Raw genomic sequence first — 26,831 nt, 5'->3', positions numbered from 1 at the left:
TAACAATACATGAGCATATATACATAACGCAAACACATAGCATTACATTGCAGTAGGCGTAGCAGTGGGTGGAGCAGAAGGCGTGACGCGTAGCAGTCGCGAAAGATAAGGGGGAAAAGAGGTGTAACAGGGCGTATACATAGACATGTGATGTAAACGTAACAGAATATGTCATGAATGGGGCGGAAACCATGGAGGGGGCTACCTGAGGAGCCGGGACCTCTAACCTGATGGTGCGCGCAAACTTGCAATGACGTGTTACTAGGAGAAGCTGGGGGCTATGAACTCTGTGCTAGGAGCAGAGACTGAAGTCTGGAGAGTCAGGGCGACATGTACCTAAACAGTATCTAGTATCTGATGTTTAGAGAACATGTTGATATAAACTAGAAGTCAGGAGGGGAAAGGCTAACTTGATTCTAAGACTGGACCATGCATTATTCTACATGTAGTGCGTGATGAGGAATACTAAATGACCATTAAATACAGTATTTCTCTAACGTGGAGCCGAGAAGGCTAGACAATGACGGAAACTATTGATGCAGTTCAGTAGCTTAGGAATGCAGAGAAGGAGGACTGAACTGATAACAGGAACTATAACATACTTTTGGCAGACTCAGAGGCAGAGCCAGGCTGGACCGGGCACTGCGAGGCAGGAAGTAAGTGAAGGGTCGAGGATACAGGTGGGGGCTGGATCGCTCCTCAGCGAGGCTTTTAGGAGACATGAGCTGAATCTGGAGTCCAGGCCCTTTTGAGGCCTAGAGACGGGGACTTTACAGTGAAATAACGTGCACACTGGGAAACGTGGCAACGTAGCTTTACATAGGCCTGATATTCGTAGTATTCACGAGGACTGGAAACTGGCATACTAGAGGTGGACACAACTATAATTGCGTCATTAATCAAACATGGGGAGTACATATGCATATTTAATCATGCACACATAACATATGATGGAGGAGGCGTAGGGACACAGAACATGGCAAAATTTACTTTTCCACAAATCCACCAACATAGGGTACTCAATACTGCTGTATTCTTTAGGACGGGGCACATCCCAAACATTCGCAGGACGACCAAACACGATTTCATACGGACTAAGTCCCACTCGAGAATGCACAGTCGTCCTTGTTGACAAAAGAGCCAACGGCAAGGCATCCGGCCATGTAAGACCAGTGCTCGCTTGTACCTTAGCTAATTTCAGCTTCAAGGTACCATTGTAACATTCAACAAGTCCAGCAGACTGGGGGTGATTCGCTGCATGGCACTTCTGATTTATTCCCAATCCAGCACACACTTTCTTCATGATTTGACCCACAAATTCACTCCCATTGTCCGACCATACAATTCTCGGCAAACCATACCTAGGGAAGTACTCTCTCAACAAAACCTTGGCTGTAGACAAGGCAGTATTATCCTTTAGGGGGTAGGCCTCTATCCACCTGGAAAAGGCACAAACAACCACAAGGACATACTTCAAATTGTTGCATCTCTCCATATGTATATAATCTAGCTGTATCACCTCAAACGGATACGTCGGAGAAGCAAAATGACCAGCTGGAGTTGGAGTTCCCTTACCAGGATTATACTTCAAACAAATCATACAATGTTTCACCACGTTTTCTGCACATTTCGGAATTCCAGCATTCTGCCAAACTGGAGCCAACAACTTGCATATTCCCTTCGAACTAATGTGAGCCATTCCATGAGCCATTGTAACCACTGGGAGCACATACGCATCTGGCAACAGCCATCGCTGGTGTTCTGACAACTCAACCCAACAACCTGTAGAATCCAACATACCCGTTGTTTCTTTCCAAACACTCACTTCTTTCTCAGTCGCTTCATCCTGAATCATTTTCACACTTTCTATTGTGTCTTCACACATTCCACCAGCCATAACCCAATTAGCTGGGCCTGCAACATACATACGGCTCATCATATCTTTCGCCGTTTCCTTCGCAACTTCATCCGCAAACGCATTCCCTCGACCAACATCGTCCACAACTTTCTTATGCGCACTACACTTCATAATTGCAATCTGCTTTGGGAGAGTGAGAGATTCCAAAAGTTCATTCACCAACTGCCCATGCTGTATTTTGGTTCCGTGCAAAGTAAGGAACCCACGCTCTCTCCACAAACTCCCAAAACTATGGGCAACTCCAAATGCATACTGACTGTCGGTGTAAACATTCACTCTCTTTCCTTCTGACAACACAAACGCTCTCGTCAATGCAATCAACTCTGCTGCTTGCGCAGAATTCTGTGATATGCGTGCTGTCTCAACAACTGTATGTAAAGTTGTAATAGCATACGCTGCAGTCGTTTCACAATTCGGAAGCTTAAAACACGAACCATCTACCCACAGCGTACCATCAACATTCTTAAGGGGAGTATCCCTAAGGTCAACTCTAGCTTTCGTTTCTTCCTCTGTACGAAGAAAACAATCATGCTGTTCCTGAGGATCCGTCTCTGTAGAGATCGGTAACAACGTAGCTGGATTCAGCACATTACATCTTTTAATGTGCACATGACTAGCCAACAATGTCAACTCGTAACCTGACAGACGTGCACTAGTAAGGTGCTGTGTCTTAGTCCTGTTTAATAAGGTATCCACTGCATGTGGGACCATCACAATCAACGTATTGTCCAATACCAAACCAGCAGACTGTCGGATAGAAACAGCCGCTGCAGCTGTAGCTCTCAGACAACTCGGCAACGCCTTAGCAACTGGGTCTAACGTAGAGGAGAAATACGCGCATGGACGCTGCTTGTCCCCAAATGGTTGTGTCAACACTGACAACGCACAACCTTCTCTCTCGTGCACGTACAACGTGAAAGGCTTACTATAGTCTGGAGTAACCAACACAGGAGCCGAACACAATGCATCGCGTAGTTCAGAAAAACTTTTCTGACATTCGTCAGACCAAGGAAGAGGATGCAGAGTATCTTTCAGAGTCAATGCTAACAGAGGTTTCGCCAACAGTGAAAAATTGGGGATCCACTGTCTACAATACGATGTAATTCCTAAAAAGGCACGCACTTCTCTCTGTGTGGATGGTACATTCATTTGCGTAATTGCTTGAATTCGTTCTGGGGTCAATCTCCTTCCCTCCTTCGACAAGAGATGACCTAAGTAGGTCACTTCTTGGCGACAATATTGCAACTTTGAAGGTGACACTTTATGATGAAGGTCAGACAAATACCGCAACAAAGAAAGATTAGCCTCTTTACAAATCTTTTCATCATCAGCAGTAATCAACAAATCATCGACGTACTGAATAAGAGTAGCACAAACAGGTAACACAAAACCGTCAAGCTGAGTTTTCAACGCCTGACTATAAATGGAGGGACTTTCACAATAAGCTTTGGGAGCTCTCTTAAACCGGAAGTTTCGGCCTCCTAATGAGAAGCCAAAAATATCCCTGCTCTCCTCAGCAATAGGAATACTGAAGAAAGCATTCTTCAAATCGATGACGGAAAACCAAGCTGCCGAAGCAGGAATCAAAGTCAACAAAGCAGTGATATCAGGTACCACAGGAAACTGTGGCACGACTATCTTGTTTACCTCTCAAAGGTCGATCACAAACCGGTACACAGGTGGCTGAGAAGCATCAGAACGTTTAGGGATAGGCAAAACAGGACTGTTACAAACATTACCTCTCGTTTCCTCAACTACACCCTTCTCAACCAGTTCATAAACAATCGCTAAAAGAGCTCTCTCACCATCGCTCGAGATCTTGTATTGTGGAATACGAGGTAGCCTAGCATTCGACTTAAGCGTGACAACATAAGGTGGAATCCGCAAAAGACCAACATCATTTGGACCTGTAGCCCAAAGTGTATCAGGAAGTGAACGCAATTCTAGTGGCAAACAATCCTTAGACAAATAAATTGGAGAAATCACTTTCTTACCAAGAGTAAGTTGTACTCCTGAAGGAGAACAATGCAATGTCGCATACAATCTTTTCAGCAAGTCCAAACACAACAGATTCTCACCACAACCAGTCGTTAAAATAAGTGGAGCTTCCAATTCACAAGGGCCAATCGAAAGGGACAAAGGACTAGAAACCGGATTACGAACTGGGGCGCCTGAAAATCCTACTGAAACATTGGTCAAGCCAGACAAAGGTGCGCCAGGAAGTTTAGAGTGCATAATAGAACTCTTCATCGCACCAGTATCCAAAAGAAAAGGTTCTACCACACCTGATGTATTCACTTCAACATAAGGTCCACTCTGGTCTACTGGAACTGACACTACTCCCTCACTTTGTCCTTGGCTGTCCTAGTTATCATTATAACCAGAACTCTCACCTTCGACATAGTAATCCTCAACATAATACTGGGCAGACTGACCATCGGAACATTCTGTCTGTCAAAATAATTCGCAGAATTCTGTAGGGAAGAGGAATGCTCATTCTGAGGGATCACACCACGTCCCCTACCCCTAGGAGCTTGCTGAAAACTACCACGACCTCTCTGACCTGATACACCATTCGCACGCTGTAACAAAGCCGGGCAACTATTCTTGTAATGACCTTCCTCTCTGCAATAAGCACACTGATTAGGGCCAGGAAAGAATCGCTGAACATAAGGCTCAGGATTCTGTAACAGTCTCTGAAATTGTGGAGGTTGCTGAAACTGAGGCTGATTCTGACGAGGCGGATAAGCTTGCTGCAAAATAACTTTAGTCTTTAACTCTTTAGTTTTCTTCTCCACTTTATCCTTCTCATCTTTATCCCTATTCTCGTAATATTGTGCAGTAGCCAATATCTGGGCCGATGAAGAGACAGCCCATGAACTCTCAGAGTCTTTTAACTTATTAGAAAGTTCGGGAAGCAAATTAAAGACAAATTTATCCACAAACAACCTTTGACCACCCTCCGTACTCATATCCTGACCACTATGATCAATAAACGTCTCTTCAAACCTAGTGAAGAAATCAGATACACTCTCGTCTTTCTTCCGCTTACATGCTGCTAACTTATCCCAATTCACTCGTAAAGCGGGCATCATCGTTTTCATCAGATTAATAATTCTACCTGGTAATTCTGAAACTAGAGGTTCAGGTTTAGCACCTCCCTCCTGTCTACCATCTGCAGCAACAATATTCGCCCAGGTATCACCTAATTCAGCAGCATGATTCTCATGACGAATCTTCGCCCACAAGGGTTGAGGAACTACATTACCCATCAACATATCGATGTCAGCTAAATTCATAATACACGCTTCAACTGTCTGGGACAACTCCTTGTAATAACCAGCAGGATTCTTACGAGGGTCAGGTAAGGTCTGCTTAAGAGCCAAGACCTCTGCTCTCTTCCAAGGGACATGTACCCATACTCGCTGAAAATGAGCCGGAGCGGCCTGAATACCCTGATTTACATTAGCCTGAACTGCTTCTTTCCATACCGGAGGAACTTCTCTCATAGGGTACTGTTTCACTTTCCTCCTAACAGAGGAATCAGGTTCATACAATGTCTGAGGCGAAAGTCTAGATCTGAAAGCAAGTATTGTCTCTACGGCATCTGTAACATCAGATTCCACTATCATCCCTTTAGCAAAATCTTACTGAACATCGAGCACATTCTGCGGAATCGGACCCAACTCATTATCTTCCCATTCCTGACGCAGAAAAGTACACATTACATCAAAAACATACCTTTACTTAGGCGGTTCCCACTGAAAGAAAACATCCATAACTAGGGCAAATTATACATCGGAGCATTTAAAATCCACCTACGAGCCAACAAATCCAACACTGTCCGTTCTTCAGAACTAGGAAGCTGACTACGACTCTGCTTACGTTCCGAAACAGGGGTCATATTCAGTGACCCAAACAATGGTGACAATAAATTAGAAACTGTTTCTGTCATTCGTTTTCGGACAGAAGGAGAAGAAGCAGACATAAGAACAGGAGAATAAGTATTCTGAGGCAAGGAAGGTGTAGGAACAAGAACAGTAGAAATCAAAGATGCAGAAGCAGAAGGCAAAGGAGTTTGAGGCAAAGCTGATAGCAAGGCTGGCGACCCTAGAAGGGGTTGCGCAGGAGAAGGCAAAACCATCTGTGGAGCACCGGGTGGCTGAACAACAGCAGGAGGTTGAACAACAAAGGGCGGAACAGCCGGGGGTAATAGAGGCGCAGTAGCACCCTGCACATAGGGAGTAGGAAATCTCAGTAAATGAGAGATCAAAGGATCTTTTTCAGGGTCTTCCATCACTTTCGGAGGAGAAGACGGCAAGGCCGGATAACATTTATCTATGGCCATACAACGCTGTCTATCTAAGACTTCACTCGCACGCTCTTCTCCATCTTCCTTAAACTGTCTAACAGCTTGTAGTACTGACATATTTTTATCTTTCCTATCTCTCTTTGCTTGCTTAATTTCTCTCTGTTTGGCTTCCTTACGCCAAAGGCGGAAAGAGTCAAACATTGCCGGCCGGGCTTTCTTCTTAAATAGCTTAACTTCTAGATTGTCTAAAATCTCTGTTTCAAAACTACCATGTGGGGGGCATTGCAAAACACCATCCTTTTTAGTGTAGTGGACCCATACTTCATTATAAGTAATAGGGCCCACTCCGTGTTTTGAGTAAATTTCATAAGTAGGAGTTCCAACCGGAGGTATCGGACATGAATCCTCCAATCGGGAATCCCTGTTACTACCACAAACAAACCAATTACCAAATTTACCAAGACCAGGCATCTTGCTCACTAGTCTGGTTTCAAACTTCAAAGGGAATCAAAAAATGATACACTCGTAAATATACAAGCCCTTCGGCTTTGGGTACTGCAGCAACCAAATCAAAACCAAGGAATCAAACAAAGTCGTGGGAGCAACCCACTTATACTTAACCAAATATCTGTCACGCCACCAGAAGACCGTCTATCGTCTCGCTTTACAAACATCAATCGGAGGGTCCAAGACAAGGCGACAGTCAGGGCAGCAGTCCTTCGCAGCCGTTGGAAAGCAGGAAGCCTCGCAGAAAAGACCTTCGGTCCACGTCGACATGCAGGGGTCGATGAAGTGGGGGCCCTCCTCCAGAATTTCCTCACGTGGCTCCTCGCAATCTTCGGGCTTGGACCATTACCACTGAAGTCGGCCCGCGTTGGCCGTGCCAACTGAAGAACCGGGTTTTCAAGTACCCAGCGGCGTCAGGGACACGCCCGAAGTCCTCTAGGTTCCCTTGCCTTGGTATACAGAGACACGGAAACTTCTAGGTGGCGTCAGAGATCAAATTTATTAGCTGCAGCCAGTAGCAGAAATCCCAGTAATACAACACGGTGTACAACTCAAGAAACTGCTCAATTTTACTAAGGTGAGACATCCCTATTTATACACAAAAAGGTACATTTAAAATGCACGCCCCTGCACCAAAATTCAACCAATAGAAAATACATGACATCACACAGCATCATACAGTAAAGCTCATTTTACAGTGTCCCAACCCACAAGTTAATATTTAGGCATATCTAAATAATAATCTGGAAGGCCCGCACAAACCCTTAATTGAAAGCGTAACCCATGAAATGAAGAAACCATCAAGAAAAGTAGTTTCAGATAATGTGCAAGATAACAGATACGTAAAGAAACTTAAAAGTTAACAAATGTCTTGGATGATGATTGGAAAAGTAAATAACGATCTTGCAGGGAAATTGGCTTGGCAGGGTCAATTCCTAGGTGAAAGGCCAGCTTCTGAAATTAACTCCAATGCACGAAGGAATCCTTGGTTAATGTATATATATATATATATGATTCACAATAGGTCCGACTGCTTTGTTCACAGACTAACTTCTGAGGCCTACATGAAAAGTAACACCAGATGGCAGTCACGACACATGGCAAAAACCCATGTTTCAGAAAAGAAAGTTTTAAGGAAAGAAACCATTTAGATATTGTTTAAGATAAGATATGCGCAAGGAAATTAAAGGTTTACGAGGTCCTGAACAGTGATTGAAAAACTCAGACAACGATCAGCTAGTGAAACTGGTTTTGCAAAAGGTCAGTTTCAGGTGAAAAGGGTTACTCTCTCTGCAGTTCATTCAGAGTCAGAGAAACCCAAATTAATATATGCACGAACTCAGAAGGCAAGGCCACTTGTTCGTTGGGCCTACTTCACTGGCCTACGTGAGGGCAAAACTAAAATGCAGTCAGGTTTGAGAATTACAGAACCACACAAGGTAGCACTAAAGGCAGTGCTAGTTCACGAACAAGGAATAGCTACAGCATCGAATCAGAGTCAAGAGAGCACTGCAAGCAGTGCTATTACACGAACGAGGAATAGCTGCAGCACAGGAAACAAGGTATCAAGGTAGCACTAAAGGCAGTTCTAACTCAGGAACAAGTAATCAAGGTACACTAGACTGAAGGGAGCTGGGGTTTAAAAGAGCTTACACTAAACACATGCATGAGGTGTGAACAGGCTAGCAGCAGCCAGCCACAGGTGTGCTGAATTCCTCCACCATATTTAGCCTGCAAGGGATGAGTCGAAGCAGTGAGCAGGGGACCTATAGGAAATGGAGTTTCAAGCATGAGCAGACTGGATTCCACAAAACTTGGCATGGATTAGGAATGGATGGCAATTTCCAAGTAGCGTCCAAATGACTGGAAGCCAGTAGATGCATGCAGGAGAGGGTCTGGAAGCTTATTAGAACACTGGAAAGTCCCACAATTCAGCCCCCTGGCGGTGGGCACGAGAACGCAGGGAGCGAGTTGTGACAGTAACACTTGCAGTCAAACCTACCCCAGGATGCCTCTGGGCTTCTGCCTCCAGGGACCCCTCTTAGTATTTTGTCACCTCTGGCCACCAACTTGCCATACTTGCATACTAATCTCAATGAAATGCTCACAATACACCTTCTAAAGTGAAAATAAGGGACCTGAAGATTTGCAGAGGTTTATAGTATTTGACCTGACATTCTCTAATGTAACTATCAATCATGAGCAGAGGTCTGCCTGCAATATAGGTGGATGGCTTGGAGGTGGGCTTAGCATGTCTATGTGTGTAGTCCCTATCTTGGAAGTAAGAGTCTCTCTTTGCCTTCCCACTTGGTCAGACAGTTTGAATTACCACGAAAACAGTGATATCAGTAAAAGAGTGACAGGCGGGTACAGTGACAGTGCAGGTGAGAAATACACATAAAGCAATTATGTAGCACTTTCAAAGGGACTTTTGGAGTATCTTTGCAGGTGCATAATGCTCAGGGATGTGAAGTACCCTTCGAGGGGCTGAGCACCACAGGAGTTGAGGAGGACCTTTAAACCACTGGGTACACAAGGAGGTGAGTAACATCACTAGAGGGACAGAGCATCTAATGAAGCAAGGAGCACTCCTAGCACACAAAGCATTCTGGGAAGTGACAATCACTTCCACAGGTACAGAGCACCCCAGGAGAGGAGGAACCCTAAAGCATACAGCGAGAATCCCTAGAAATGCAAAAGGGTCTTGAGGTACAGAGAACACTAAGAGATGAGGAGCACCCCTGAGCTAAGGAGCAGCCTTACAGACAAACACTGGTTACCCTTGGAAGAACAGGAGGCCCATGAGGTACATATGGCTCCAAATAGTGAGAAACCCTTAACACACAGAGCATTCCAGGAAGTGAGGATAACAGAGTAGTCCTAGAGGAGCAGCTCCCTGTTACAGATACATAACAGACCTGGAGGTAGGTAGTACCCCTAGCATCATTCAGAAGCCCCTTGAAATGAGGATTAACAGTAGCGGTATAGAGCACTCCTGAGGCCTGGACACACACCTAGGAATGAGGGGTACCGTCATATTTACTCCAATGTGTCAAAATCACTTATTTAATACCTCAGAATGAAATGGTTAGTTAAAGTACATAATTTATCAGAAACTCAGTAAAGTTCAGATCATCAAAATGCAGAGCCTATGATGGGGAAGAAATCCAGCATAGATTGACTTTCTTTAGCAGGTGAAAAGAGCTTGTGCAGACATCAAGAAATCACACTTGTATACAATATTCAAAACAAAGAATTTCATACATTCAATACAGAAGTGCATGGTTCACAGACTCGAAACCAATCAGAATAGTGCATAAGTGAAACATTTACAACTGAATACAATTAACATGATTCTCACCATTCTATTACAGAGTTTCTCATAAACACCATCTTGTGTGGTATTTTTTTTCTCTCAGTTACCCGAGTAAATGTGGTGAAGAAAGGACAGTAATTGGAAGTTGCATATTACTGTAGATACTGAACAATTCCAAATGTTATTGAATCAAAACAAAATGAGTCAACAGACATTTTATTTATGTCCTCCACAAGCATTTTGGCCAGTGGAATGTTATCCAGCATTAGGGGGGACAGAGTCGAATGAGCATTTTTTTAATTACATCGAGATGGTAGATTCTGATAAGAAAATGTCTCCAGAACACAAGTAACACATTTTACTACACTCCTTAGTACCAAAAGGGCTAAAAACATATAATCAGATGAATAAACCAGTTACTGGTGGGGGTGTTGGTAATGCGCCTAATATTTCGTTGGCTAACTTAGATAAGCATTTTGCCCCAAAGGTTCGTATCGTTATCACGCAGTAAAAGGTTTTTCAGAGGAAACAATTGGAATCTGAATCTATTGATGACTATATACATGAGTTGAGAAAGTTAGACATTAGACGTTTGGAGGATTATTAGAGGACTTAATTTGTGATCAAGAGGCAATGCATGCCTCGAGCCCTGCTATTCAGGAACAGTTATTTATGAATGGTGATGCATGTTTAGATGATATACTGACAACTGTATGCAAGGCTGCAACATCTAGTAGGTGTGCGAGTGCAATATGGACAGAAATAAAAGATTTAGAAATGGTTGCTATGGTAAAGGGCAATACGAAACTGGGATTTGAAGGGAAACCGAGATTTGAAGGGAAATGCTCTATATTTCCTAAAGAATATAAAGAACCCCCAAAGTTTTATAGATTTGGTAGCACAGATCACTTTGCGCTGGCCAAGTAATGTCCTGCAAAGAAACTAAAATGTGGCACATGCCTCATTGTGGTTCATTATACTAAGGTGTGTAGGAGGAGATCCAAAATAGTGAAATGTATGGAGGAATGTGAGGATATTAAAAGGGATTACAGTAATAATGATGAGGAAGAATCCATTCGGATTTGAAGAAAAAAAGTATTTTAAGTATTAGTGATGGATGTTTGCTTGTAGAGAAAAAACCTGAGTGTTGGATGAAAATTGGGGGAGACAGCATTAAAAAAAATCTGATTCAGGTTCACCTTACACAAGTACAAATGAAGACGTTTGGAGGAAAAACATCAGAAATACAGGGGGTACCAAATTATTTCCTTCTGATATTGAACCAGAGAGATATGGAGGAGAAAAGATTGAAATGGTTGGATGTCACTTGTTCAGGTTTGAGTTCAAGAACCGGCATGCATATGAGAAGTTATATGTTTCAAAGAAAGGTCCGTCTGTCCTTGGATGGAGGGATTAGGAAAATGTCACATTATTCTAGATCCTAATGGCAAAGAGCAGGTTATGGTAATGGATAAGGGTATAAAAATAGGTGAAAGAATGTTGAAGAGTTTTCCTTCTGTATTTGAGAAAAAGGTTGGCATGTTAAAGGGATTCAAGCCTGAAATGTGGCTCAAAGAAGGAGCTTTACCTAAAATACATTAAGTCAGGAATGTACCAGTTTTGCTAATGTTAGAACTGGGGGTCTCTAGTTGGCAGAGGTAAGTACCTTTGTCCAAATAGAGACCCTTGCTTCTAGTCGGGGAAAAGGGGGATACACACTTTAGATAACCCCTGCTCAAACCGAGCAGACAGGCTTATCCCAAAGGCAATGTGTAAAGTATTTGTACCAACACTCACAGTAACACAGTGAAAACACCACAAATGGACACCACACCAGTTTAGAAAAATAAAATATCTTTATCTAAACTAAACAAGACCAAAATGAAAAATCCCAACATACACAAACTCAGTATAATGTCTTTAGAAAGGTTGTTGCAAAAAATAAACTTGTAGATAATGAAATGCAACATTTTACTCACAAAGTACCTGGGGATGCGTGACGCAAAACAAACAAAAGGTGTTGCAGAGAAGGCCATGCATCGCTTCTTCTTGTGCTCCGGTTCTGATGCGACAAGGTAGCACCTCGATGCGTTGCGACGATCCAGTGCGATGCTAGAAAATGGCATCTTAACTGCAATGCAAACAACGTAGAGGCGATGCGTGCATGTCCGACGACCGTGTGGCGCACTCAGTGGATTTCTGAGCCACGACAGGCCCAGCCATATGCTTCTCCGGTGATGCGACGACCCTCAGAGTGACGGCGGCACGCTTCACCGGTGTTGCGGTGACGATCAGCAGCAGCGCGCTTCCTCAGCAATGCGATGGCCCTGCAACAAGCTTCTCTGGTGATGCAACGGCACCCTCTGTGCGGCAGCACGCTTCTCCGGTGATGCGATGGCGAACAGCAGCAGCAGTGACCCGCTTCCTCGATGATGCGACAGCAGCTGCGGCGGCGGCATCATGCTTCTCTCTCGTTGCGTTGCGCTTCCAGCTCCCCACAGCAAAAACGTCTCACACACAGTTACAGGCCTTCCTGGCAGACTGGCAGTTCTGGGTGCACTCTGCCAGTGCACAACTTCTTCTTTTGTCAGTGTGGGCCAGGGTCATAAGACGCACCACAGGAGGCGGAGCTACCATTGTGGAAGGCAGGCACAGCCCTACTCAGGCCCAGGTGCTACCTCAGGGTGCCTGCCACAGGGTGCAGGGATCCACTCTCCCCCAACCGGAGACTGCAAACAGAAGAGAGCCCCATAGTAGCCCCCAAACTTGCTCTCCAATAGGCTTTCCATGTTGGAAAGCCCAGGATGGAAACCCGACAGGAAACCGAGCATCGCAATCTGGACACCGTAAAACGTTGTCCATATGGATTACCGGCCGGTCTCTGATTGGTCGCCGGTCTCCTTGAGCCCGTCGGAATCCAGCTAGAATGACAGGGTGGTTTCCCTTCCGACCTCCTAAATTGTAAGTAGGTGGTTGGAATTAAAACCAACTATCTCGGTCGGACCGAGATCGTAATTGCCCCCTATGTGTAGATTTACATCATCTGAATAGCAATATTATAGTGGATCAACTCTCACTACCCTAAAATAATGGAAATGCTGTCTTTGTTGAAAGGAGCTAAGTTGTTTTCAATAATTGATTTATCTGCAGAATACCACCAAATTCCCCCATTTAAAGACAGCAAGACAGCAAAGAAAATACTGCATTTAAAGACCTTATATTTGTATTTGAGAAAAAAGGAACATGATAAGTTATTGGAAGAGGTTTTGAACATCCTGGCGTCACATGGTTTAATTATTGAATATTCTAAATTTGCAGTTGCTGAAAGTATTGTCACTTACTTAGGACATATAATCAATTGTGATGGCCTTTAACCAAAACCTTCCCTGGATGCCATGCAAAATATGTCATCTCCATGTTGCAAAATGAAGTAAGATTGTTCATAGGTCTGGCTGAATTTTGTTCAAAGTACATTCTGAATTTTGAGGCTAGAACTTACAACATTAGACAATTATTAAAAAATAAGAGCAAATTTGAGTGGTCACCCGAATGTGAATCTGATTTTTGTAACATAAAGGAATGTATTGCTAATGTAGCTTTACTTTTCCCATCCTCGTCGCCACTTGTATTATGTTCTTATCTCTCCGCACAGAATAAGCTGAAAATCACTTTATTAAGACTAAAGAGCAGATAGGTACATGACCAGCACAGTACTCCGTGTTACTCTACCTATCTATCCACCACCTTCCTACCTCCTACCTTGAACATTCCATGTTCTGTCCCTACCTCACACATTACTATCTACAACATTTTATTCTACTTACATCACTGTGTTCTGTAGACATGACACATCTGCACATGAAACAGTAAAGTTACATAGCATGTGGTTCTCCCTGGGACAGCTGAGTTTAACCTTGAGTGTAAATCCTTTTCTCAGAAAAGCCTGTGAAAGCCTTCACCCTTCTATGTGAGACACATTTAATTTTTTATTCAAGTGAGACATAAAAATGCAAATCTATTCACGTAGGAGAATGAAATGTCACAGTAAGGATGGAGTTTGAGGTTTCGTTTTCCTTAAGTTAGCTAGAGTATGAATCTTGTGTTAATGCACACACATTTCAAGGGGCTTATTTACAAGAAACTGATGCATCTTTATAGATGTGTCAGTTTCCCTGCGTCAGCCTGCGAAACCCTTGCGCCACCATGCATGCAACTTATTTACAATACGGAGCACCATGTTTTGAGGATTGACAGATGCGTCAGAAATTCTGACACATCTGTTGGCCCAAAAAGTCACGCATTGCTGGAGTCGTGTCGCAAGCACGATGCAATTCCAGCAATGCATGGGGAGGCCTATTCCAAATACACTGCGTCCATTCTTATGCCTGCTCCAAGCAGGCGTAGGGTTTTGACGAAGTGGCGTCCTAAAAGTTTCACAGTGAGCATCACTTCTACTTTCCCACGTTGGAACGCCCACTCTGCATACATTATACCTGGTGCCAGTATAATGTGATGCAGGGTTTTACAACGTGATGCATCTCCCTAGATGCGTCATGTTGTAAATGGGCCGCAATGTTTACGTCGCGCCGCATTACAAAAAGTGATGCAACAGCGGTGTAAAAGTGTCACAAGGGGCTTGTAAATCTGCCCCCAAGTATTTTCTAATCAGGGCCTAACGCAAAGAGAAAGCTGCTGTGGCGTAGCTGTTTACCCTAGGCCTCACTCTTTGCATGGCCCTGCACTGTCACTGCTAAATGTATTGACATATCACAAAAAAAAGCAAAGGCTGCTTTGGTGATTCATTCATAATGAGGCAGGCAATGCCAGCCGCCACTAGATGGCATCATAGCACTAAACACACTGCCTAGAATTAGTTCCAAGGACATTGGTTTCATTTTGAATGAGATCTTATCTGACAAGCCCTGTGGAAAATGTTGCATGTAATAAAAGATATTCCTTGCAGTCTTATTAATGCACAACCAGTCACGTGCCTGCTCCCTGCATACTCATTTAAAAGTCTGCTTCTTCTGCACGGCCTCTTCCCACATCCAGGCTTGCAGATTTGGAGACATTTTAGCAGTAAGCACACGTTCAACCTTCTACTTTCAGGACCGTGCACAAGATTTCGGGAAGCCATACCCCAGTGTTTCATATTAAACGAGTGACTGGAGAAGACCTTCAAAGTCAAGTGCAATTTTCATAAAATAGGTGACAATGTATGAGGTAAATGTCTTTATGCAAAGAGAATGTTAATGTTGCAAAGAACGGGAGAAAAAGGCATGGACGTCAAGGGTGAAAGTTACAGGCAGCTTCAATATGGACGACTTACCTATGTAAAATGGCGAGTTCCTTTTGCTGGCAAAATCATCAATGTACGATATGCCAAATGGCTGAATAGGAACTCCACCCACTCCGAGGAGAAACTGGCCAACAAAGAGGAAGTATATGACGTGCATAGTCCCCTTTACGGACTGACTGGTGCAGCTAGAATTATTTAGGGCCCGGCTGGTCCCATCCAGCTGACAAATGTCAGTCAAGTTGCTGGACGCACCTGTAAAATTGGAAAACAAATGTTCAAGGACTAATCTCCACAATTTCAGTTTTATTTAGTGCGGACATGAACCCGAAGGCATCAGAGCGCTTTACAACACACAGGATACAGGGTTACAGCAGGTTACAGTAATAGTATTTAAGCTCGGACATCTAGTGGATGCATACAAAAGTTACCACAAGAGATAGTTACACCAGTTGGGTAGAGGACATACACAGTTCACAAAGTCAGATCAGGGCGCAGTGGAGAAAGTACTTAAGCCTGGTCGAGGGTGGATTAACCAAGATGTCTGTCAAAGAGAACCTTGATGTTCTTTTTGAAGGTTGCTAGGCAGGTGGTTAAATGGACCGAGGGAGGCAGAGAGTTCCAGATTCTAGTGGCGCTACCGGAGAAAGACTGATTCATGTATCGTTCTTGACTAAAAGGGGGTGGCTCAAGGATCGGACATTTCTGAAGCTTCTATTCAATGATTTTCCGTTTCTCATTCAGATAGGGAGGTGAGGAAGAGTGCAGCGATCTGTGACTAATGCATGCAATTTTGAACTGGGGAGCCATTGGAAGGTTACCATAGCAAGGGAAATATTGTCAAATTTCTTGATGCCTAAGATGAAGGGTGCTGCAGCATGCAGTGTTGCTCTCAATGGGCCTAGGAGAACTTTGGGAATGATTGAGAGAAGGGCAATTCCAAAGTGTAGTCTAGAGAAAATGTGAGACTGCACCACTGTTTTGAGGTTCTGATCGAAATCAATTGTTTGATTCCCCAAAGCTGCCTGAGTTGGTGGTGTGTGTTGTTGGCCATGGCTGCTATGAGGCTGTGAAGATTGAGACGATTATCAAGGGTGATGCTGAGTGATCTGGCACTCATGACAACGGCGGGGCAGCCATTGAAGGCGGGAATGGAATGTTGCCTTCATTCTTGGACTAGATTTATTGCTTTTGGAGGTGAGATCAAAAGAAATTCTGTTTTAGGTGGGTTGAGCTTTAAATGGTGGTTTCACCTCCAGTTTTGAATCTGGAAGAGTGTGTTTGAAAGCAGGGCAATGCCTTCCAGGGATTGGATTTTTAAGTATATTTGGGTATCATCGGCGTAGAGGTGGAAGAGAATTCCAGAGTTTCTGAGAACCACACCTAGTGGTTCTAGATAGAAGTTGAAGAGGGTTGGGGAGTAGGATTGAACCTTGGGGGACACCCTGGTGAATGCTGACTGGTCTTGAGAACAAGTTGCTCATTTTCACAATTTGAGAGCGGTTTGATAGGTAAGAGAAGAACCAGTTGAGGACAGTGCCTCCACATCCCATGCTTAGTTCAAGAATGCAAAGGAGGGAGGTGAAGATGGTTGACAGTCTTGAATTCTGCAGATAGATCCAAGAGGTCCAGGAGGCCGATATTGCTGGACTCGAGGATTCTAAGGGAGTCATTGACAATTTGGAGGATCGCAGTTTCTGTAATGGGACCCTGGCAGAAACCAGATTGGAGAGTGTCTAGGAGGTTGTTTATTTGAATGTGTGAGGCTAGTTGGGACACTACGCAACTGTCAATGACTTTCCCTAAAACTGGATGTGTGGACAGTAGTTGTTCAGGTTCTTTGGATGGAGAGTTTTTTTTTTTTCAAGAGTGGAGTGATTTGACCCATTTTTTGTCATTCTTGGAAGAGGCCCTGTTTGAGAGAGGAATCGGCCTAGGTGGTTCATGAGATTTGCTTATAGAGCACGGAATAGCATCCTGATGATGGTTTGAGGGTTTTACTTTGGAGATAGTTTGTTGAATGTCCCGCTCGGAGGAAAGGATGACCATAATTATAGTGCCTTGCATGGTAAAGACTCAACTGTTTCAAGGGGGTTGTTGATAGGAAGAAAGATATGGATGTTTTTTACTTTTTTAATCAAAGAAATCCACAAAGTCATTTCAAATGCCGCAGGTGGCTTAGGAGCAAAGGGATAGAGGGGTTAGTCCACTGTTCTATGACCTTGAATGGGTGCTTCGGTCTATTTGTTGCAGAATTCACAAGGGCACTGATATGGGAGGATGTGGCTCTGAGTATTTGGCCTCTCGCTTTGCGAAGCTTAGTCATACTCATGTGAGATGTTGCTTGTCTCCGTTCTTTCCCGCATTTTCTGATAACCTTTTGTTCTTCATAAAGCTCCTTTTAAATCAGGGGCCTAGAGGGTTTTGGTCTGTATAAATTGCACTTTAGGGGTGCACATTTGTCAATAAGGGATTCCATGCAGGAGTTCTACTTGTCAGTGGCCTCCTTAATGTCAAGATGAGGTGTGATCACAATTAGGGTGGGAAAGGCCATGGTGGATGTGCCTCTAAGTCATATTTTCTCTTTTTTGGGTTGCCTGTATGTTTCAGTGGAAGAGCGGTTAGAGAGAACCGTATCTGCATGTGATCAGACCAGTCAACTGGGATCGGGTTGTATATCTTTAGGTAGGGGGAACTGGAGACTATCAGATCAAGAATGGCGCCTTTGTGGTGTAGGTTTATGGCAGTGAATTTGGAGATTGTTGGCATTCAGAAAGAAGGTAAACGTGTCCACATAGATGTTGCCCACGTCTTCCCAGTGGATGTTGAAGTCACCCAGAAAGATATTGCTGTCATATCTCATTGGTTGAGAGGTAAAGAAATCCATGCATTCCTCGATGAAGGTGTTGTTTTACCCAGGTGGGTAGTAAATCACAGTCAATCTGAGGTTAGAGGTAGAGGATGTGAACAGTTTCACCGACATGCATTCAAAGACTGAAAGTGAGTCATTGGGAGGGTTCTGCATCTCAGAGAGTTTCTGTGAATGAGTGTGTTAGAAATGGGATTTCTGGTTGGCTAAGGCTTGCACCAAGCCAGGCAGAAACCACCACTCTAGTCAGGGCAAGGGAGTTACATGCCAAGATAACCCCTGCTCACCCCCTTGGCAGCTTGGCATGAGCAGGAAGGCTTATCCCGGAGGCAATGTGTAAAGCGTTTGCGCAACACACACACAGCGGCAACACACTAGTCACACCACAAAAAGGAACTCCTCACAAGGTTATATATAGAAAATAGCCTTTGTATTACCATAAACACATTAGATCATAATCACACAATTACACTGTGCCAACTGGCACTGGGCAGTATTTACAGGGGATTATTTACACCAGACAGGGCCACGTGGGCCACTGTCCAAATCAGCACTTATTAGAAATAGAATAATTGTAGCATAAAATAACAAGTGTAGGACACAACCAGTAACACTGGTAAAAGGTAGGTATACACTACGTAATAATAATCACCCTAGGCATAGGTCACGTAGGGAAACATAAACTGACTAGCATTAACTATACTAGGCAAAACAACCTCCTAAGCATGAACACACAGTTAGAGGTATCACAGGCATAAAGGCATTGCACATTTTGCATAAATCACATTAAGCATAACCAGTGTAAAGACAGTAGGCAATCACCTTGCGCAAGAATCACATTAGATACTGACCCCAGGCCAACTGGCCTTTCACAGGGGTTCAAATGCCCGATGTCCAGAATGTCCGGGCCGGCTGCGCATGCAGCGAAAGCAACACAGGAAAAGAGCAGCCTAAATGTGGCAGCTGCCCACTAATTGCTGGGCAGCTGTCAAATGGAGCATTGGCACCAGCTGCCTCCTGAACCCCCACTGGGGCTCTTTGATCAGCAAATGCCCCCGAAATAAATTAGCACGGGCACCACTGTGCCCTTAAAACAATTGGATCCCTAAAACGTTTCAGCTGCCCTCTGTCTGTTGGGGCAACTGGGTATCAAAGAATGATGCCTTGCACTATGAGGCTCCTGAGCCTCATTCTGGGACTCTGTCCAACAATGGCCCCCAACGTAGGAGTCCCGCTCTGGGGCTCAAAATAAAAGGAGAATCCAAACTTTGCCCACCATCGGAGCAGCCCCCCTAGCAGGCAGGGGCTGCTCAGAACATATGTCGGGACTCTGTGCCTCAATCAGGTACCACAAATATGCCCGGAGCTCCCCCCCAGCCCGTTTTCACTCATCGGGATGCTCTCTCGTCCCGGTGCCGTCTTCTCTATGCGGCGGTGCGGCGGGGGCAGCAGGCGGGGTTGGGAGAGCCATCAGGACTCCGTGGGGGCTCTCCTGTCTCCCCGCTTCCTCAGCTGGTCCCACGGGGCTCTGCTTCATTCTCGGGAGCCCCGATGGGAGACGCCAGCTTCTTCCTTACTTTTTCCCACTGTGGGGGCAGGCACTGGCAATGTGCCTCGCGCCCCGTCCGCTGTCGGGCTGCACCAGGGCCGTCTGCGGGGCTCTCCCTGAACAATGGGAGCCCAGGACCGGCAGCTTCTCTTCCTCTTCCGGCGGCGGGCGCGGGACTTCCTCTTTCGAAACCGGAAGTCCCGGCTGCCGTCAGGCACTACGGTGCCTGACTTCCTGTGTGCCGGCAGCTGCGGCGGTGATGTCTTTCGCACGAGTAAGAGGGGTAGGCTCCCTCGTAAGAACAATAAACAGCGGGGTGGGCACCCGCTGTAATTACTCACAAAGTCGCAGTGTAGGCACCCACGCAAACTTCAGATAAAAAGGTCAGAAAGCGTCCATAAGCGGGGTGGGCACCCGAAATTCGATACTAACACCAAAAACGGGATGGGCACCCGTAAATAAATAAAACTAAGCGGGGTAGGCACCCGCCAGGCCGGTAGCACGGGGAAATCCCTGTAAGAGGGGTTCCCTCTAAGTATGGGTGAATTTTGCGAATCAGCGGTTAGCAAATTCATGCAAAATCGCAAAAAAATCCGCGAATTTCCCTGCAAAATCGCGGATTTTTTTCTATTTTGCACCATACTTAACTGGAATACTTTCTACTGGCTAATCAGTAAGTGCTACCTCGTTGGGTAAATGTATAGTGCTTTTCCTGCACTACAGCTGTGTAGGGCTAGAAGAGTTGCCTCCAGTGACCATGTGTGTGTAGCTTTGCCATCGCACCGAAGGGCGCCGGGGTCCCTCGAGTGAGCTGTCCATCATAGTGTGTAAAGGGCGGGAAGACGGTGCACACCGCTAGTGTGTGGGGGGGCAAACGGGGGGTGTCTTTGCGAGTTCACATGCCTGTTGTGTGTATAAAAGGTCAAGTACAGATCAGAGCAGCAGATGAGGAGAAAGAAGCTACTGGTTACAGGAACTGCACGGGGATTGCACTCGTGAAAGTCAAGGATGCAAAGGCCTCCATCAAGCATCATAGCTAATTTTTGACTGTAGATATGGGGAGAAAGCACACCTGCCCAGCCTCGACAAAGCGCAAGATTTTTTGGGGCTGATTAACTCTGCCATCGCGCCGCAGGGCGCCGGGGTCCCTTCGGGTCCCTTGAGCTGTCCATCATAGTGGGAAAAGGGCGGAAATACGGTTCACACCGCTAGTGTGGGGGGGCAATTGGGGGGGGCTTCTTTGCAAGTTCACATGCCTCTTGTGTGTATAAAAGGTCAGGCACCGATCAGAGCAGCAGATGGGGAGAAAGAAGCTCCTGGTCACAGGAACTGCATGGGGATTGCACCCGTGATAGTCAAGGATGCAAAGGCCTCCATCAAGCATCATAGCTAATTTTCGAATGTAGATATGGGGAGAAAGTACACCTGCCCAGCCTCGACAAAGCGCACGATTTTTTGGGGATGATTAACTTTGCCATCACGCCGAAGGGCGCCGGGGTCCCTCGAGTGAGCTGCCCATCATAGTGGGTAAAGGGCGGGAAGACGGTGCACACCGCTAGTGTGTGTGTGGGGGGGGAAATGGAGGGGTGCTTCATTACGAGTTCATATGCCTCTTGTGTGTATAAAAGGTCAGGCACCGATCAGCGCAGCAGATGGGGAGAAAGAAGCTACTGGTTACAGGAACTGCACGGGGATTGCACTTGTGAAAGTCAAGGATGCAAAGGCCTACATCAAGCATCATAGCTAATTTTCGACGGTAGATATGGGGAGAACAACCTCGACAAAGCGCATGATTTTTTGGGGCTGATTAACTTTGCCATCGCACCGAAGGGTGCCGGGGTCCCTCGAGTGAGCTGTCCATCATAGTGGGTAAAGGGTGGGAAGACGGTGCACACCGCTAGTGTGTGGGGGGGTGGGGGCAAACGGGGGGCTTCTTTGCGAGTTCACATGCCTCTTGTGTGTATAAAAGGTCAGGCACCGATCAGAGCAGCAGATGGGGAGAAAGAAGCTACTGGTTACAGAAACTGCACGGGGATTGCACTCGTGAAAGTCAAGGATGCAAAGGCCTCCATCAAGCATGATAGCTAATTTTCGATGGTAGATATGGGGAGAAAGCACACCTGCCCAGCCTCGACAAAGCGCACGATTTTTTGGGGCTGATTAACTTTGCCATCGCGCCGAAGGGCGCCGGGGTCCCTCGAGTGAGCTTTCCATCATAGTGTGTATAGGGCGGGAAGACGGTGCACACCGCTAGTGTGTGTGTGGGGGGGGGCAAATGGGGGGGGGGCTTCTTTGCGAGTTCACATGCCTCTTCTTGTGTGTATAAAAGGTCAGGCACAGATCAGAGCAGCAGATGAGGAGAAAGAAGCTACTGGTTACAGGAACTGCACGGGGATTGTACTCGTGGAAGTCAAGGATACAAAGGCCTCCATCAAGCATCATAGCTAATTTTCGACTGTAGATATGGGGAGAAAGCACACCTGCCCAGACTCGACAAAGCGCACGATTTTTTGGGGCTGATTAAGGAGTTACTGAATTTGACCTTCAACTCGGGCACCAGCTTTATCTATATCTGTAAGTGCTTCCTGTTCACCGAGTCTCGTTGTTTACTTGTAACTATTCTCTGACCCTGCTTCGAGGGTCAGAGCAGGGTCAGAGAATAGTTGCAAGTAGGCAACCAGGCGACGCTCAGGAAGCACAATTTTGTAAATGGTTACAAAGAAATTACCTTCAACTTGGGCACCTGCTGTAACCCTGTAAGTGCTTCCTCAGCAAAATTCGTTCCGCTCGCGAATTCGCGGATTATGCTGCGATTTTGCTCGATTCGCGGATCGCGAAATCGCAGAAAATCCACAAATTCAGCAAGCGGAACGAATTTTCCACCCATACTTAGTTCCCTCATCAGGGGCTGCAGCACAGTGCTGCATGGCCCCCAGGCTCTCCGTTGCTGGGGGAAAATCCAGGAAAGTCTATCAGAGTGCACGGGGGCGAAGGCTGGGCCCAGGGGCCAGCTCACAGGGCCCTCCAGCAGGAAGGCAGCACCCAGTGGCTGTTCTTCCTGGTGTCCAGCAGCAGCAGTAGGCCCCACTCAAGTCAGGAAAAGAGAGAACAACAAACATGGGGTCACAGCCCCTTTGTGTTCACATTTTCCTTTGTCTCAGGCTGCAGGGCAAGGGGAAAAAACAGATGCAACTGGTTCTTGAGCACTTTGTTGTGCTCAGCCCCTCTGCCTATTCACAGGACAGGCTAGGGACATCAGACGCACCACAGGGGGCGGAGCCAGCATTGTGGCGGAAAGGCACAGCGCTATTCAGATCCCAGGTGCAACTCCTCCCTCCCATCTACATGCAGATCTCCCCATTCACCACTGGGAAGACCCATCCTAACTCATGGAGCCAGGCACACCAGGCAACTCCAGTCAATCACAAGCCAGACAGTCAATTCACATCCACTGCACACAGACATGACAACTTCTAAAAGTGGCACTTCTACACTAGCCATATTAAATCTGCGCACACCGTCGCGCAGCATTTAATCTCACGAGTTTGTACATACCAAACTCGCCCCTGCACTCCTCTCACATCAGGAACTACCATGGACAAACATATCCCCCATGCATTCCTATGGGAGGGCAGGCCAATCTCACCACACGCACTCAGACTGCGCACGCACTTTACACTGGGACACAGTGTTAAAGTGCGCAGCAGCCTAAAACAACTAACACCAGGTCACATTTAAAAGCAAAAAGTTTAAGAGTGAACCTGCCAAAAGGGCCAAGTTCAACACAACCCCCTTCCAGCCAAAACGCAGGAAAGAACAATCACCACTGTGATGGGCTTCCCTGCTTGGGACGAAAGAACACGGACGCGAGCCTGCAACTGCAGGGACACCCTCCTGTTCTACGCCACGATGAACCCATGTGGTTCCTTCTAAAAAAGCTGTCTGGAACAACTGGGCTACCCCACTGGTACTCCCAAGCTGTCCGCGGCCCGGACCAGGCCCTAGGCCACCCAGATGCCACTGGTCCTTGCCTATTCACAGAATGGGGGTAGTAACCCCTGGCACATAGTAGCCATTCTACACTCTTCCTCTCCTCAGGATGGTTCTAGATTGCCACTGATCCTCCAGCCTAGGGTCTGTACCCTCAGGCTGACCAGAAGTCACGGGTGAGGCTCTCCTCCCCCTACCTCTCCTTCTAGGGTCCCTCCTCTCCTCCTTTGTGAGGTACCCATAGAACACCACACTCCTACCAGTTCAGGACTTCTCTCCCATAATTGGTCTCCCAACCTAGGGTTTAACCCCTCAGGTTGCGCCGGGGTCAGAGGCGAGGACTCCCTCCCTCTGCACCCCCTTCCAGAGTTCTGCACCCTCCCAACTGGAGTGGTACCCCTGGAAGATGAACCGGTCAGGACACTGGTTAGAGACGTTCTTCCCTCCAGATCAGGCAGATCCTGAGCCTGGCTTCCCACCCTTCGGTCTAAACCCTTAGGCGGAGTACTTGCCAGGCACTCCAGGACTTCTAGGGACTCACACACTATCCCCCTGAGGGTAACACATGACTCATATGTTGTGTGACCATCTGTCTGGCGTAGAGCTCCCGTCCCTTGTCCACCTGACAGTGCACGAAGATCCCCCAGAACAGAAGTGGTGTCACCATGGTCACTCCAAGGGGACACAGCCCAACTGGCTTGTCCCTGATCCACTGGTTTTTCCACTGGGGAACACATCCCCTATTCACTCCTCACTTCGGACTTCTGTGCCCTCCCAACAGGAGTGGCACTGCCGTACACTAGAACGACTGGGGCACTATTTACAGGCGCTCGATGTCGTCTAGACACTAGGAGATCACCCTCCAATGGACTAACAGGACAGCCTCGGCCCCCAACCTGGTGTTCCCTGAAGAAACCATCCAGGTTCTGAGTCTGGGTTTCGGGCACCTGGGCACACTCAGTCCCACACTCACTCTTACTCCACTGAGACAGGACGTGACCCTCTACACCCCTCTCACTATACTGGGACCTAGCTGGGCTACTCTGAACCTCTTCCACCACTCTGGGCTGGACGATGCCTGAACCACTATTTTTGGATCACTCAGCATTGTCTCTTCAGAACCTCTGGCACATTCCCAGCGGTCTGCTTCATGTATAAATACCCCTAGATCAGAAAATCCACCCTCCAACTGGTGTTGGCGCAACACTGGCAAACAACAACTGAGCAGGTGCTCTCTGATAACCAGATCGAACAGTTTGTCGAAATTAGGTTCTGTGTGAACTTCTAACCACTCAGCCAGTGCCTCATGACATTCATTCACAAACTCCTCCCAAGACTGGTGAGACAGTTTCCTACTATCCCTGAACTTTAACCTGTACTCCTCCTCTCGGGAACAAGGTACCATACGTTGGGAACTGGGAATGGGACTTCCTGCACTGGACTCTATATAGCTGCTTCCACTGGACGCCACCCTCACTGAGGAATCCAGAAAACTACCACTGCGCTCAGGGGATAATCTACCCTCCAGAGCTAATTTCTCTCTGGTAAAGGCCCTCTCAGCCTCCTCCATCCTCTCCTGCGCTAAGACCCTCTCAGTCTCTAGCTTTTTCTTTTCAAGGCCCAACGCCTTAAGACTCAACTCCTGAGACCATAATGCCTTTTTCTCCTCTAAGACTAACTTTCTATGCTCCAACTCCAATTTCCGAGCTTCCATATACTCATAGCTCTCCTTCTGGAGTTTCTCTAAAGCCAGCTGATGTTCCCTTTCTTCCCTCCTATCTACCCACTCCCCTGGCGACAGGGAAAGGAATGGGGCGCTGCCCCCAACACTGGACCCCGCAAGGGACTCCCTATCTATGGGATCTTCATTATCTACTGGCGTCCATTTCCTGTCATTTCCCTCCTCTTCTTCAGACTCTTCAGGGCTCCCCTCAGACCCACCACCCTCATGGCGTGTGGCCCGGGCCCTCTCCTCCTCACTGCGCTCACGATCCCAGTCATCCTTCTGCCATTGGATTAGGTTGTCCCTAAGTTTGGACTGGGTGTCTGACCCATTTACAGCTATGCCTCTCTGTTCACAAAACTCCACCAACTCATACATACTGTATCTAAACAGACCACAGAAATTAAAATCAGACTCCATTTTGGCAGGACGCTCAGAGACACATGCAACACAGGTGACCTAACTGTCTGAGCTGAAGCAAGGGTACACAATTTAAAAATGACACTCTTAGAAGAAACAATAAAATAAGGCTCAAAAACAATAATCCCCAAACATGTGATTATCTAAATGCAGAGTTTGTAGTTCAACCAGGTGTCACTGTGGTATTGCGCAAACACAAGTCCAAATCCCTTCCGCTGGTTTCCAGGGTTCGAAATGGGATTTCTGGTTGGCTAAGGCTTGCGCCAAGCCAGGCAGAAACCACCACTCTAGTCAGGGCAAGGGAGTTACACGCCAAGATAACACCTGCTCACCCCCTTGGCAGTTTGGCACGAGCAGTAAGGCTTATCCCGGAGACAATGTGTAAAGCCCCTAGGGGCAACAGCATATTATGCAATATAAGATCCCTCCCGAAACACCACTCGGAGGTTTGGGATTTAATTCACTCTGCCCGCCCTGATTACTGCTTCTGTACGGAGACCTGGCTTAAACCCCATCTGGTCCCTGCTATCACCTTGGGGATCCCTTTGGGGTATAAGATTCTTAGGCTGGACCGCCCTGTTAAGACCGGCGGCGGGGTCGCCGTTATTTACAAAGACACTTTCACTGTTACCATTCTTGACCAATGCTGTACTAGTGACATTGAAATTCTGGTTTTCAAAATTGGTTCCACATTACAAGCCTGCTGGAAGGGAGCATTGGTGTATCGTCCCCCTGGCCCCAGTGCCGAGGCCTCGACCCTCCTCCTAGAGACACTAGCTCCACATATCAGCATAGGGACTAATTTTGTACTCCTTGGAGATTTCAATGTCCACAGTGAACTGTCTGACAATGCAGAAGCGCGCAACCTGCTGGCTGACTTATCTGCCCTGGGCTTCAAACAGTGCAACCAAGGTCCGACCCATCGGGCCGG

General features: G+C 46.5%; 1 pseudogene; it reads right to left on the bottom strand.

Annotated features, from left to right (window-relative positions):
• LOC144773950 (solute carrier organic anion transporter family member 2B1-like) overlaps positions 1 to 26,831 on the bottom strand; it is an 846,173-nt pseudogene that overhangs the window by 792,582 nt on the left and 26,760 nt on the right.

The sequence above is a fragment of the Lissotriton helveticus genome, chromosome 8 (assembly GCF_964261635.1).
Source record: "Lissotriton helveticus chromosome 8, aLisHel1.1, whole genome shotgun sequence".
Lineage (NCBI taxonomy): Eukaryota > Metazoa > Chordata > Amphibia > Caudata > Salamandridae > Lissotriton > Lissotriton helveticus.
This window is presented reverse-complemented; position numbering and strand designations above follow the sequence as displayed.